Genomic DNA, 14,024 nt, shown 5'->3' on the forward strand with positions numbered 1-14,024 from the left:
CACTGTCCCACCTCAAGCAAAGCAATGCCGCAAGCACCCCTGCTCTGAAGTAGGACAATATCTTTGGAGACAGAAGCAACAGGAAAAATACGACAGAAGCAAAACAAACCCAGATTTTTCCATAACAAAATGGCTCACGTACTGACTACTGTAATGCCTGTCCTCCTGGTGCACTAGAATTTCTATTTTAGAAATGAACCTTTTCTTCTTCCCCTCTTCTGGAATGGCCCTGTGACTGTCGTGGCCTTTGCGTTGATTTAATTATTATTAAAGAAGCAGATGGGAAAACCATGAAGAGCATCGCTGGGGAGAGAAGAACGTTGGGAAGGAGGAAATCAATCTGAGAGTGGGCTTTGACATGGTGGCCTTTTCAAAGCCTGGAGGGCAAGCGACAGGTGCACCTGTGATAGCACAGGAGCCACAGGAAGAGGAGCTCAGAGACCTCCGTTCGGCTCGGAAGGAAGCCTGTGAATCTGGGAGATTGTGAAGCACATCCGGAGATTCTCCCAGGATGGCAAAATGATCTGGCTTTTAAGAAGGGCCAGCTGGGGGCTCCCCTGGTGGCTCAGTGGTTAAGAATCCACCTGCCAATGCAGGGGACATGGGTTCGAGCCTTGGTCCGGGAAGATCCCACGTGCCACGGAACACCCGTGTGCCACAGCTACTGAGCCTGCACTCTAGAGCCCGCGAGCCACAACTACTGAGCCCACGTGCCACAACTACGGAAGCCCGCACGCCTGGAGCCCGTGCTCCGCAACAAGAGAAGCCACCGCAATGAGAAACGCACACACCACAATGAAGAGAAGCCCCCTCTCGCCGCATCTAGAGAAAGCCCGCGCACGGCAACAGACCCAACGCAGCCAAAAATAAATAAAATAAATAAATTTTTTTAAAAAAGAAGGGCAAGCTGTAGTTCGTCTGCATCTGGATTGATGGGACACAGTTCTGTCCAGAAGGAAGGCACCCGTGGAAGGATGGAGCAGAGGTGATGCTGAAAGGGATGGGTGTGGAGAGTGAAAGGCGGCGCCTGGGTGTGAGGACTGAAGAGGGGGCTGGGCTCGGGCGCCCCAGGCAACCGCAGCTGCCAAACTCCAGTGTAAACTGAGCAAGAGAACGACTCCAAAATACGGTGTGTTTCAGCACCAGGGTGAAGCCTGCATTTCTGGGAAATACCTTGTTCCCTGGGGCAATATGTTCTTTCTCAGGGACCCAGAGAAACTTGACTGATAACAAAAGGGGAGAGGAAAGAGAGTGAGATCATGGAAAGTTACTGTTTGGGATGTAAGAGTCTGTTCTCCACAGGGAAGCCCCGAGATCTATCACAGAAGGTCAAGTGAATTCCCAGATAAACAACCTTAAAGGTCAGGAATGCCCCTGAAACAAACAAGGCCCAGATCCTTGAAATTGAGAAATGCATTCTTTTTACTAATGTGTGATAACTTCACCTCTCCCGGGGGGGGGGGGGGGGGGGCCAGGTCAATGAGAAATCCATCATTCCCCGCAGGTGGGGGCCACCCTAAAAGGGACACCAGCTAAGATTGCCAGCTGGGCACTGAGATGGAGCTTCCAAGGAGCAGCCCATGTGTGAATCTAGTCATCAGTCCCTCCTGTCTAGACATCAGACTGTTAGAACTCAGAGGCTCAGGCTTACGAAGATACGATTGCTTCAACCAGCCACGCATTGCAGAAATAATTCCAGATGACCTGATTCTCTTGGAGAGGATCCCTCTCAGAACCCAGTAAAACTATTATGTGAGAAGCTCGAGCAGCTTGGAGATGCCATGGGTAGGTATTTTAAGACTTCGAGTAATATCAGCCGAGGTACCAGGCATGGGAGTGATTTCAGCCCCCCACTGTTTCGGGCACCCCAGCTATGGACCAAGACAGCACTGAACAGAGACAAGACATTCCCACTGTGCCCTATATCTGGCTCTTGGGACTGGCAAGCACAATAAAATGGTGTTTTTATATCATTAAGTTTGAGGTAGTTTATTATTTAGCGATAACGACCAGGAACACTGGCTAAATGGGTAAACACGCTGACAGCAACATACCCAACGTATAACAAACAGCAAGTACCCCTTTATAGAGACCGTATGTTGTAGATTCTAACTCACTAAGAAAAACTAATTGGACATCAGAAACTTGCTTGAAAATTAAGGAAGAGAAGTGTAGTGTCAACATGTATTTCATTCAGGCCACTGTGATAGGGTGTGATGAGGTAATTTAACTATTTCAGGTCAAAGTCTTATTTTCATCTTTTGAGAAAATATTAGGAGCTAGGCACTGTGCTAAGTGCTGAGTACATAAAAATAAATGTGTCTTTTCTCTGGTTTATATTCTAGAAGAGAATATAGACATATAAATGAACACTCTTAACACGATGGGTTAAGGTCTATGGGAGGAGCAGGAACAGGGTAGAATAAGAAGGGGATGACTGGCCTGAATCTTGCTGATTGAGAAGGAAGTAGTCAGCTGAAGAAAGAAACATGAGTATTGTATGCAGAGGGAACTTCATATGCAAGGCCTGGAGGAAGAAACCCACACAGTATATCTGAAGAACCGTGAGGTCTTTGGCATCTAAAATGTAAACAGGGAGGAGTAGGAGATAAGGCAGTGCAAGGAATCTGTGAAGTGCCTGGGTACCGTGGTAGGAGCTTGGATTTTACAGTGTAGGTGACTCAAAACCAGGGGTCATTTAAAATTAGGAACTGATACAGTCACATTGAGTTTTAGATAAATCACTCTGGGGGCTGTACCAATGATGTCACTCACAGGGTAAGTGTGAAGGCAGAGAAACTCACTGTGTTATTGTTTCAACAGCCCAAGGGAGAAACTGTAAAAGGCTAAACTTGGATAGTCATAGCAGGGCTGCCAAGGAGAAAATGGATTCCAGAATATTTTGTACGTCAAATTCTCAGGATTTTGTAATCAATTAGATACAGGTTGAAGATTAGGGAGAATTCAAGAATTATGAACTTGAGGTGTTTGTGAAATACACAGCTGGAAATGTCCAGCAGAATTTGAATGTGTGATCTAAAGATGAGGGTAATTGAAATTTGGGAACATATTTAAAAGTTATAAAAGTAAGTCTCCCAAGAAAAAAATGTAGAGTGAAGACAAACCTTTTTTAAAAAGATAAAACCTGGAGGAACTTCAAATGTCATTCAAAAAGAGAATGGATACCTAAATTAAACTATAATCACACAACAGAGTATTATACAGCAGTGAAAATGAATACTGCAGCCACTTGTAACAAAACAAAGAACTCTTACAAAATTGAGAGAAAATGCAAGTATTAGAAAATACATAATATAAATTATACAAAGTTGAAAATATACCAAAACTCCCAATATATTGCTAATGGATATATACATGTAGGTCATACTGTGGTGAATAGGAAGAAAATGAAAACCAGAAAAATCAGTATAGTGGAACCAAAGGTGGGTGGGAAAGGGACTCCACTGTGGACAGATGCACACTGGTATCACTATCACTCTTCTTCTTAAGATGGGTGAAGGCTTCACGGGTATTAACATCCATAGCTTATACGTGCATTACATACATTGTTGTTGAATATTTGAAATACTTCATAATAATATTTTTTGATGAACCCAGAAGTGACTAGGAGACAAAGTCAAGATAGAAAATGTAAATGACTCTTTCAAGTCTCTGGGCTGAGAAGAACAAGAGAGAGCAGTTGGAGGTTGGTGTGAGGAACGTATGAGATTGAGGTTGTCTTTAGTATCATGCTGCTGTGAGCAGTTGGATAGATTCAAGGAACTGAGCAAAGACGAGAGAGAGCAGAGAACGTGTGGTTCAGCCACCCTGGGGGATCTAAGAGGTAGAATATATATACACATATATACACACACACACATATATATATTACTAATAAACTGATAATCAGATTGGCCCAGGAAACACTCTGTTTTTAAGTAGTTTTCTTTCCTGGATGGGCCCCTCTGGTCTCCCTCTACCATTTCTCCCGGAGCTATTGGTGTGGCAGCGCCTTCTGAGCCCCAAGCATGCAACGTGCCTGAGTGCACAGTATGAGAATGACCAGATATTTCCAACTCCAACCAGACAGGAATAGGATTCTCTCTCTAAACTTCAGGAGAAAACAAGCACAAACTATTGGTAGGTGACCGCATTACAGAGTGTGCAAATGTGCTCACCACATTGACTCATCAGTCATGCTGGAATGATGGCATTGTGGTTTTAATTCCCAGCCTCTCCTTGCTGGGGAGTTGGGAATAGTCATCTCACTGCAAATGACTGGGAGTTTCAGTTCTGTTTCTGTGTCTTTATGTCATCACCTGCCATCTGCCCCTTCCTGTAGCAGACGACAGACCCCACACTGCACCTATTTGGTATCCAGTCAGCATTTTACAGGGGCTTTCTCTGCCTCTGTTGGAGAGCAACCACTTTGTATCTTTGGCTGCTTCTGTTATTTTGATAAGGTCATTGCTCATTTTATTCTCTCGACCTCACTTATTGTTCTCTCTTGGTCTCTTTTTCTTCAGTCGTGCATAGTCTGCAGAAACAGAATGTTTTATAGTGTTCCATGCTTCTTCCCTGTGTTTATTGCCCCAAACTCACCTATAGGCTCTAACCTTGAATTATTAGCTCTGTGGCTGGGTTACCAAAAAAAAAAGGGGGGGTGGGTGGGAAGATTATCTATCTTAACAGCTGGCACCCCAAACTTGTCTTTAGAGATAGGACTATTTTTATTTTGGAAAACACCATCAGTCACTTGGGGGTGGAAGGTAAGACCCCGAAATATGGGTTGGAATAAGACGAAAAAGCTGCAAGAGATAGTTATCTATTTAGGATAAAAAATGAATGAGAGGTTGGTGCTGGTGATAGAAAGGAATAAGCTCCTCACAGACTGACCCAACCACAGAGAGCAACTATGAACATTGTGCAAAATACAAAAAACAAATAAACAAAAACAGCCGAAGGCACTGGAAAATGACCAAAAGCAGAGAGATTTTGAAAGGGAGACAAAAAAGCAGCTGTCTTTCTATACTAGGGAACCAAAGGGAAGAACATGAGGCGACCCCAGCCACCAGAAGTGAAGAGGGGATACTGGAAATGTAAAAGCACAAAGGAGGGCCCCAAATTCCATATATAAACATTGCCCAAGTTTCTGGCTGGCCCCTGACAAAGGCAAATATAAGCAGACTCAAAGTAGCTTTCAGCTAAGGCTAAAAGATGTGATCTGAGTTTTGAGCAGTGCCCACTATAGGTGAGAAAGGGGATAAGTCTGAATCTAATCAAATGAGTTGTTTGCTAAAACCAAATATCAAAAATCTTTGAGGAAAAATAACAGAATCCAGAGTTACCATAAAATAACATTCATAATGTCCAGTATCCTCTGAAATTGGATGCATAATGTCCAGTAACCAGTACCCTCAAACTAAAAAGAACCAAGAAAATGGGACCCATTCTCAAGGGAAAAGACATGAATAGAGGCCAATCCTGAGAAGTCCCACATATTGGAATTAGCAGATAAAGATTTTTTAAACCACTGTAACACATGTATCAGACGAGGCAAAGGAATATTTACTTGCAATGAATACAAAACAGGGACTCTTAGCAAAGAGATAGAAAATATAAAAGAGAATACAGTGGCAATTCTAGAGCCGGAAAATAAAACGTCATTCTACTACATACCCATTTAAATACTAAATCAAAAATGAAAACAAAAAACTGACAGCACCAATTGTTGGCAAAGATATAGTGCATCTACCTGTTTAATAATACACTGCCAAGGATGTAGTGAAATGTTCAGCCAATATAGCAGTTTCTTAAGTGAAACACACACTAATCATATGGGCCAGCCATTCTACTCCTAGGTATTTACCCAAGAAAAACAAAAACATGACCACACAACAGCTTGTACACAAATGTTTCAGCAGCTTTCTTGGCAAAAGCCCCAAACTAGAAACAACCCACACATTCATTAGCAGGTGAATGGTAGACAAAATGTGGTGTATCTGTACAACGGGATCCTACTCAGTAATGCAAAGGAATAAACGTGGATGAATCTCAAAATCCTTATACAGAGTGAAAGAAGCCAGGCACAGAAGAGGAATACAACATAGTAGATACTATGATTTGAGTTTTAGAAAATTTTTAAAAATTTTAGAAAATGCAGACTAATCAATAGTGAAAAGAAGTCACCTGCATGTGGGGATTGTATGTGGCTGGGGGAGAGAGAGGTTAGAATGAAAGAAAGCATGGAGGGCTTCCCTGGTGGCTCAATGGTTAAGAATCCACCTGCCAATGCAGGAGACACGGGTTCGAGCCCTGGTCCGGGAAGATCCCACATGCCACGGAGCAACTAAGCCCGTGCGCCATGACTACTGAGCCCATGTGCCACAACTACTGAAGCCCGTGCGCCTGGAGCCCATGCTCCACAACAAGAGAAGCCACCACAATGAGAAGCCTGTGCACTGCAACGGAAGAGTAGACCCCCCTCGCCACAACTAGAGAAAGCCCGCGTGCAGCAACGAAGACCCAACGCAGACAAAAATAAATAAAATTTTTTTAAAAAAGCATGAAGAAACTTGTGGGTGATGTAAACCTTCTTCATCTTGATGGTGGCAGTGGTTTTACTATGTATACGATTGTCAAAATTCATCAGATTGTACACTCTAAATGCTTACAGTTTGGTTTATGTGAAATAAACTAATAAAGTTAATTTTAAAAATGGATGGTGAATCAGGAATCAGTTAGAGCAAGGCAGAGAAAGGGGAAGGTCAAGTAACATGGAGCTTAAATGGAATCCGGGAAGGTCTTGAAGGCTACCACTACTTAAGATCAAGGATATTTAATATTTGCTCAGAACCCATCTGGCTTACTCCATCCTAACCCCATTCCACCTTCTACAAAACTTCTGTAAATCTAGAAATGCACAGCAATCTATGAGTGGTTTTCCATGAAAATTAAGGACAGGAATTTAGCTGTACCTATGGCTTGATGTAGGGTGGAACAAGGAGACCTTACAAAAGGCAAAGAAACACACCATAAACTGAGTGACTTCAGCAGAAACTGGAGCTTTGGGCCAAAGGTCAACAGCCCAATATTCCCCAGATTGGAAGAAGTCACAGTGAGGCTGTGGCCTTTCTGTGGGGTTTGGACTGGGATTTGAGACAAGCGTATCCAGCTCTTAAACGGCAGCGTATACCTGGCTAATAATCTGGGTGATATCTATAAATGCTCTGAATGCTACACTTTCCCTCTGGCCACCTGCCTCTATGGACCTGAATGTGGAACCTCTATAATGTAAGGTAGTAAGTAATCCTCAATCAGGGGGGACACATCAGCATCTCATTAAAATTATAACCCAGCTCAACCAAGTCATTATCTCTAGGGTATTGCCTGGGCATGTATAGTTTTTAAATTGCTCTAGGGAAATCTGCACTGGTCTCTGGGCCACAGAGAATGACTGGTTCACCTTTTTATCCAGATGTGACTGACCATTTTAACCCTGCAGATTCCTGACCCCAATGGAACCACAAGTCTCAGTGGTGGGCTGGCCTGAATCATCTGGTCACACAGCCTCAGTCACTCCCTAATCAGAAACTAATCTTTGACACAGAAATCCACTAGGCAGAGAAAAGACTCTTCCAGGATACACCGGAAGCTATTTCCTAAGTACCAAAGTTGTCCTGTCTCTATAAGTGCCTCTTGGTATTTCACTCTGGAACTTTCTCTCTTCTGAATTCTGAGTCAAGGAACAGAACGGTCAGGCTTCTCAATGTGCCCGCCAAACTGCTGCTGTCCTAGTAGAAATGCCTTTCCACACTTTTAAACATCCAATTCCTTTCGGTCAGCAAAATGAACCGTACCAATACCCAGAACTGATGGATTCCCAGAAGGAAAACAGAAAGAACAAATGTGAAATAATGTACAATAACCATCTCCATATTTGCTATCTAGAATTTAACTGTTTTTCTTTTTTAATGTGCAAAGATTAAAGGGAAATATTATTCATCTCGGCAAATAAGATATTAGTTTTTAAAAAAGCTTTTTTCAGTGTTTTGCATTCTGAATATGATTCTGAGGTAAATATGAGGGACTGACTGTATCATTCCTTAGCTAACACTACTTGGATTCTTCCTATATACCATGTATTGTTCTAACACTTCACATATATTAAGTAGTTTAATCATCATAATTCTATGAGTTATTATTTTTACCCTTATGTTACAAAAAAGGAAACTGAGGCATGAGGAGGTAAAGAAACTTTCCAAAGGTCACACAGTTATTAGTTGGGGGAGTGAGATTCAAGCCCAGCAGTCTGCATCCAGAGGCAATGAGTGATCCATGTCTTAATCATTGTGTTTTTTGACTCTTGTGGCATAACACACTGCCTCTCCATCTGCCAATCCTCCGGGAACACGTGTGCCATAGACTGGCATTTGGAAATGGTCTTGAAAATATCTGGAATTGCACATTCGGTTTTGCTGCAGCATATGATATAGGGATAATATTGTTGAAAATACATTTCGCTACATTGTCCAGTGTCACCTACATTCAAACATAAGGAATCTAAAAACCCACATAAGACAGTTCTTCAAAACTTAAGAATTGCCAAGACATGGAAGCCACCTAAGTGTCCATCAACAGGTGAATGGATAAAGAAGATGTGGTGTATATATTCAATGGAATATTACTCAGCCATAAAAAAGAACGAAATTTTGCCCTTTGCAACAACATGGATGGACTCGGAGGGCATTTTGCTAAGTGAAATAAGTCAGACAGAGAAAGACAAACACTGTATGATATCACTTATATGTGAAATCTAAAACATAAAACAAACTAGTGAATATAACAAAAAAAGAAGCAGACTCACCGATGTAGAGAACAAACTAGTGGTTACCAGTGGGGAGGGGTAAGGGATAATATAGGAGTAGGGAGCTAAGAGGTACAAACTATTAAGTATAAAATAAGCTACAACGATGTATTGTACAACATGAAGAATAGAGCCAATATTTTATAATAACTATAAACGGAGTATAACCTTTAAAAATCGTGGATCACTCTATTGTACACCTGTAACTTATATAATATTGTACAGAAACTATACTTCAATTTAAAAAAATTTGAAAACTCAAAAGTAAGGAAAATCTTTGTTCAACATTTAAAAAACTTGTATCTTATGAGTTTTTCTATACTTTTATCTTTTTGCTTGGGCCATCAGGAAGCTCAGGAGCTGAATTTTCAAAACAGCATTTTAAAAACATGGGCATTTTTCCATAGCTTTGGCTTATTGGACTTGCTTTCTAATTTTTTCTGTATTTTCACTGATGTGAATTTTTATCTTGTCTATTTCACTCAATTTTTCATATCATTTTATGGTTTGAATCCTTTTAATACAAGGTGATATGGAGTAGTATAAAAATAGAAACATTTTCTTAAAATAGAATGGAAAAAGTCAATGCCTTTCAGGTAGCATATTTAGATTTAAAGGGAAAGCAATATTATATTTTTCTAGAAAAAAATTTAATTATCTAGAGCCAACTTCTGATTGATAATTTCCTCGTAAAGATTTCTTCTCTCCCTCTCTTCCCGTCCCCCTTCTTCTCACCATTCCCTCCTTCCCTCTTTCTGTTTCTTTTTTTCTTCCTTCTGTTAAAAATAACACTACAACTATTTTACTGTTAAACGCAACTTTGCATTCCTGCGTGAGTATGCCTCCAGAATAAAGTATTAGAAATATAATTATTGGACCCTCATTTTGTAATAGGTTGTTTGTTCTTTGTCTTATCAACTTAAAACAATCATATATATATAAAGAAAATTAATCCTTTATTAATGTATTGTAAATATTTTTCCAGGTTGTCACTTGTTTTATAATTTTGTTTATATTATGTTTTCTTAAAATTTTTGCCTCGAGGAATCAAAAGTATTATTTTGCCATGGTTTGCCATGTTTAGAAAGGCCTCTCCATACTGCAATTATATAAAGAAATCCAACTATATTTGCTTCCATCTTTTCACATTCAAATCTTATAATGAATCTGCCACTATTTTTTTTCTAAAAGATAGCAGGTTGCCTTAACATAGTTTTAACGATATGTCTTTCCCCAACCTCTGTCTTTACCATCCACAAAATCCTCATTTGTATTAGGGTCTATTCTTTACTATTGTATTACATCAGCTGGTCTCCTTACCCATCTATTAATGTGCCAATATAAACATTTTAAAATTTCAGTACACTTAAATGTCTGATAATGATTATTTTACCATGTTATTCATCCTTTAAAAGTAGATACGGTCATTCTTGCATGTTACTTTTAAAATATCATTTTATCAAATCCCCCCAAAATCCATCTTGTTTCTTGACTGAAACATCAAATGTATAGATTAATTTAGAGAACATGTATGAACATGTATAAAGAATTTTTATATTAGTGAACTTTCTTATTTTGAAATATATGTGTATTTATTCAATATTATTTTAGGATCTTTAGTAGAATTTAAAGTTTCCTGTTTATCAGTTCTATATATTCCTCATTAATTTACTTCTTAGATATTTCTCCTATATTTGATTTTGCACTTCAAACGACAACTTGTTTGTCGATTATACCTTATAGCTGATTGGTGATGGATATATGTTTTTGTATATTAATTTTAAAACCAGCCTCCTTATGAAACTTTGTTATGGCTTCTAATACTTCAGTAATCATCCTGCATTTTCCAGGTGTACAGTCAAATTATCTGCAAAAAGTAACTTCATTTCTAACATTTGCACTTATTTTTTTCTCTTTTCTCCATATATTGGATAATTCTTCAGAATATTATTAAATATGTATTGATAATAGACATCTTTATCTTGTTTCTAACTTTAATGAGAACTCTATTAGTCTTTTCACCAAGTCTGTCAAGGAAATGTTTAAATTTTATTAATTTTTTTTCTATTAAGTTTATTTTTAATCAGTGAAGTTATTATATTTTATTAAATATTTTTTAAAGAGCTGTTGAAATGATATTATTTCCTTTTACTTACATAACGTAGTTATTTAAATGCTGTCTTTTTAAAAAATTCTTAATGAAATATAGTTGATTTTCAATGTTGTGTTAGTTTCAGGTATACAGCAAAGTGATTCAGTTATATATATATATTCTTTTTCAGATTCTCTTCCATTATAGGTTATTACAAGATACTGAGTATAGTTCCCTGTGCTATACAGTAGGTCCTCGTTGGTTATCTATTTTCTATACAGTAGTGTGTATATTTTAATCCCCAACTCCCAATTTATCCCTCCCCCCCCTTCCCCTTTGGTAACCATAAGTTTGTTTTCTATGTCTGTGAGTCTATTTCTGTTTTGTAAGTAAATTCATTTGTATCATTTTTTTAGATTTCACATACAAGTGATACCATATTGTATTTGTCTTTCTCTATCTGACTTACTTCACTTAGTATGATAATCTCTAGGTCCATCCATGTTGCTGCAAATGGCTAAATGCTGTCTTGACCCAGTTATAAGGACCTGGCTAAGGCTGGTCCATTCTCCTTCTTGAGCGGCTAAGTCCTCACCTCACCACCTCTCTTCTGGAGGCTTCTACATTGTAGACCATCATATTCCAGCTCTGATGGCCCCAGGGCCAGGTTCCAGACACCCAGGCACCGTCCCTACGCCCAGAGCCAGCTGATATCATTCAAAGTAGCCAATTCTAAGCCTGCTTGCCCTGCCTGGCCTGTTCCTTCCTGCAGACACCACAAGAAGGACACTTGTCTGAAGTCCCCTCCCCCGGGCCTTGCCCCCAACCCCTGCTGCCCCTGAGTGGCCCGTGAGCCTGCAGAGCTCTCCCCAGGGACCTGTTGAGAAGCAAAACTAAAACTTTCTGGTTTCTCTCTCTCTTGACCTTCATCTGGCCACACCACACCTCACCCAAGGTAATGTGGTAAAAATAACGTGTTGACGTGGTGAATAATATTGATAATTTTTTAATGTTCAAACCTTGGCATTCCTTGATGAAATATATTAATCTTCTAATATGCTGCTTGCTTTTATGCACCAGTGTTTTACTTTGGAATTTTGGATTTTTATAATAAATGCATAGTCATAAGTTAGATGGATGTGTGTGTGTGTGTGTGTGTGTGTGTGTGTGTGTGTGTGTGTGTGTTAACCATGCTTTGTCAGGTTTTGTTATCAATACTATCTTGGTTTTATAAGATCAGTTTGGAATATTTCCTTTTTTCCCACATACTGGAACAACTTATACAGTCTAAGAATTCCCTGTTCCTTGCTGACTGAAAAAATACATGCAACCTAAAAGTTGAGAGTTATGTTTTATTTGGTGGAAATGTTTAGGACTTAAGCCCAGGGTGGGGCAGCACCTCAATTTACCCTGGGAGAACTGCTCCAAGGAAGCAAGGTAGGGGCCAGTTTATATAGATGCTTTGAGACAAAAGGCAGATAGCCGGGAACATCAAAAGATTATTGTTAATTGAAGAAAACCAGATATCCCAAGTTAAGGAATTTAGTGCTTTTCTATGTATGGGAAAATGCAAGAGTCTGGGCTCACTGAAATCATTCCTTTGCTATGCACCTGAGCTATCTGAGGCCCGTATCCTGTATTTTCACATCCTGAGTTTCCTCAGGGCTCACTGTGGGAGTGGCCCTAGTCTGATGGCTGCTAGATGGCAGGTGTTCTTTCCTTCCTGAGTTCCCTCAGGGCTCACCAGATCACGTTCATGGCGGCTGCATTTGCTGAAGACTGTGACATCCTTTGTTTACTGATAGGGCAGGAAATATTCCATTTCTCATCCTTAAACATGTGAAAGAATTGGCCTGTGAGGCAGTCTGAGCCTGAGAGGGGCTGGCGGAGAGCAGGGATTGTGTAGATCTGGAAGCTATTTTTCTTCTACAGTAATCGTTCTGTGTAGCGTTTCTACATTTTCTGGGATAAATTTTTGTTTTTCTCATTTCAGACAAGCGCAAAGTGGGCATACGGAGGTCAAAGCACTCGGATCCCAGGGGACAGGCTCTTCCCCAGCTCCTGTCCAGGGCTCCCTGCCAGCCCCAAGCTGCCCACCGCCAGGAGGCCTTTCCTGGACTGAGGGGTCCACACTGACCCAGCCAAAGCTTGTTCAGCTGCTGAATCAACACTCTGATGGGCTCAAAAGCATTGGGAGTGTCTGTTCATTGACAGTTTGATAGCACTCACCTGGAAACCAAATGGAATATTTTTCTATTTTTCCTGAGTCTATGCTGGTGAGGCCAGAGCAGTATTTTCTCTGACAGAACTCAGAGCTCAGAGCCACAGGCAGGGCAAAGAAGCTTTCTGAAGTGAGCTAATACCCTTTCTAGAGTCCAGGGGCCTGTGTCTACAGTTGTATTGCTACACCTGCAGAAGCAAAGCCCTGGAGGGCAGAGACCCTGGATGCAGTCACTCAGGAATGCTTAGTGCGGGGAGCACAGCAAGGGGACCCTGGGCGCTTGGTGTCCCCAGCAAAGGCGGGAGCTTGGCTGCACCAATAGCAGGAGAAGAAAGATGGCGCAGGGGAGATGCAGAGAAGAGGCATAACGGGCATCACAGGCTTTGGGAAAGGTAGTGCACGCTTGTTCTCCCAGCGCACAAAAACTCAAGCTCTGAGCAAAATACAGCTAATGGGCTCCGCTCACTTGCAATTTGATTTTAATTAGCCAAGCCATTATTTGAAAACAGGGTGGAATGTATCTTATAGATCATTATTCAGTTGCAAAGGTAGACCTAAGGCTTGGGTCCTCAATCTTCTTTATAAGTTGACACCCCCCCTGCCCCCTGGGAGCCCAGATTCTATTCCACACCTGGACTCCAAGGGCATCATCACATGCCCCAGTCACCATGAATTTCCAAAAGCCTTTGGTGAGGGACTGGGTAAAAACAGAAGGGAAGCTATGAGTCTGGCAAGGCCACTGCTCCGGTCAGCCTAGTCTGGGGGTCACACAGAAGACAATCTGTTCCAAGGAGTGCGGGCTGTGAATCAGAAATATTGCCTGCCGTATCAGTCAACAAAGGATG

General features: G+C 40.8%; 1 protein-coding gene across 1 annotated transcript in view; it reads right to left on the minus strand.

Moving 5' to 3' along the window:
- Positions 1 to 14,024, minus strand: part of ZMAT4 (zinc finger matrin-type 4) — a 422,482-nt gene that overhangs the window by 8,866 nt on the left and 399,592 nt on the right. The window lies entirely within an intron of this gene.

Source organism: Balaenoptera borealis (assembly GCF_965194805.1).
Source record: "Balaenoptera borealis genome assembly, chromosome: 21".
Taxonomy (NCBI): domain Eukaryota; kingdom Metazoa; phylum Chordata; class Mammalia; order Artiodactyla; family Balaenopteridae; genus Balaenoptera; species Balaenoptera borealis.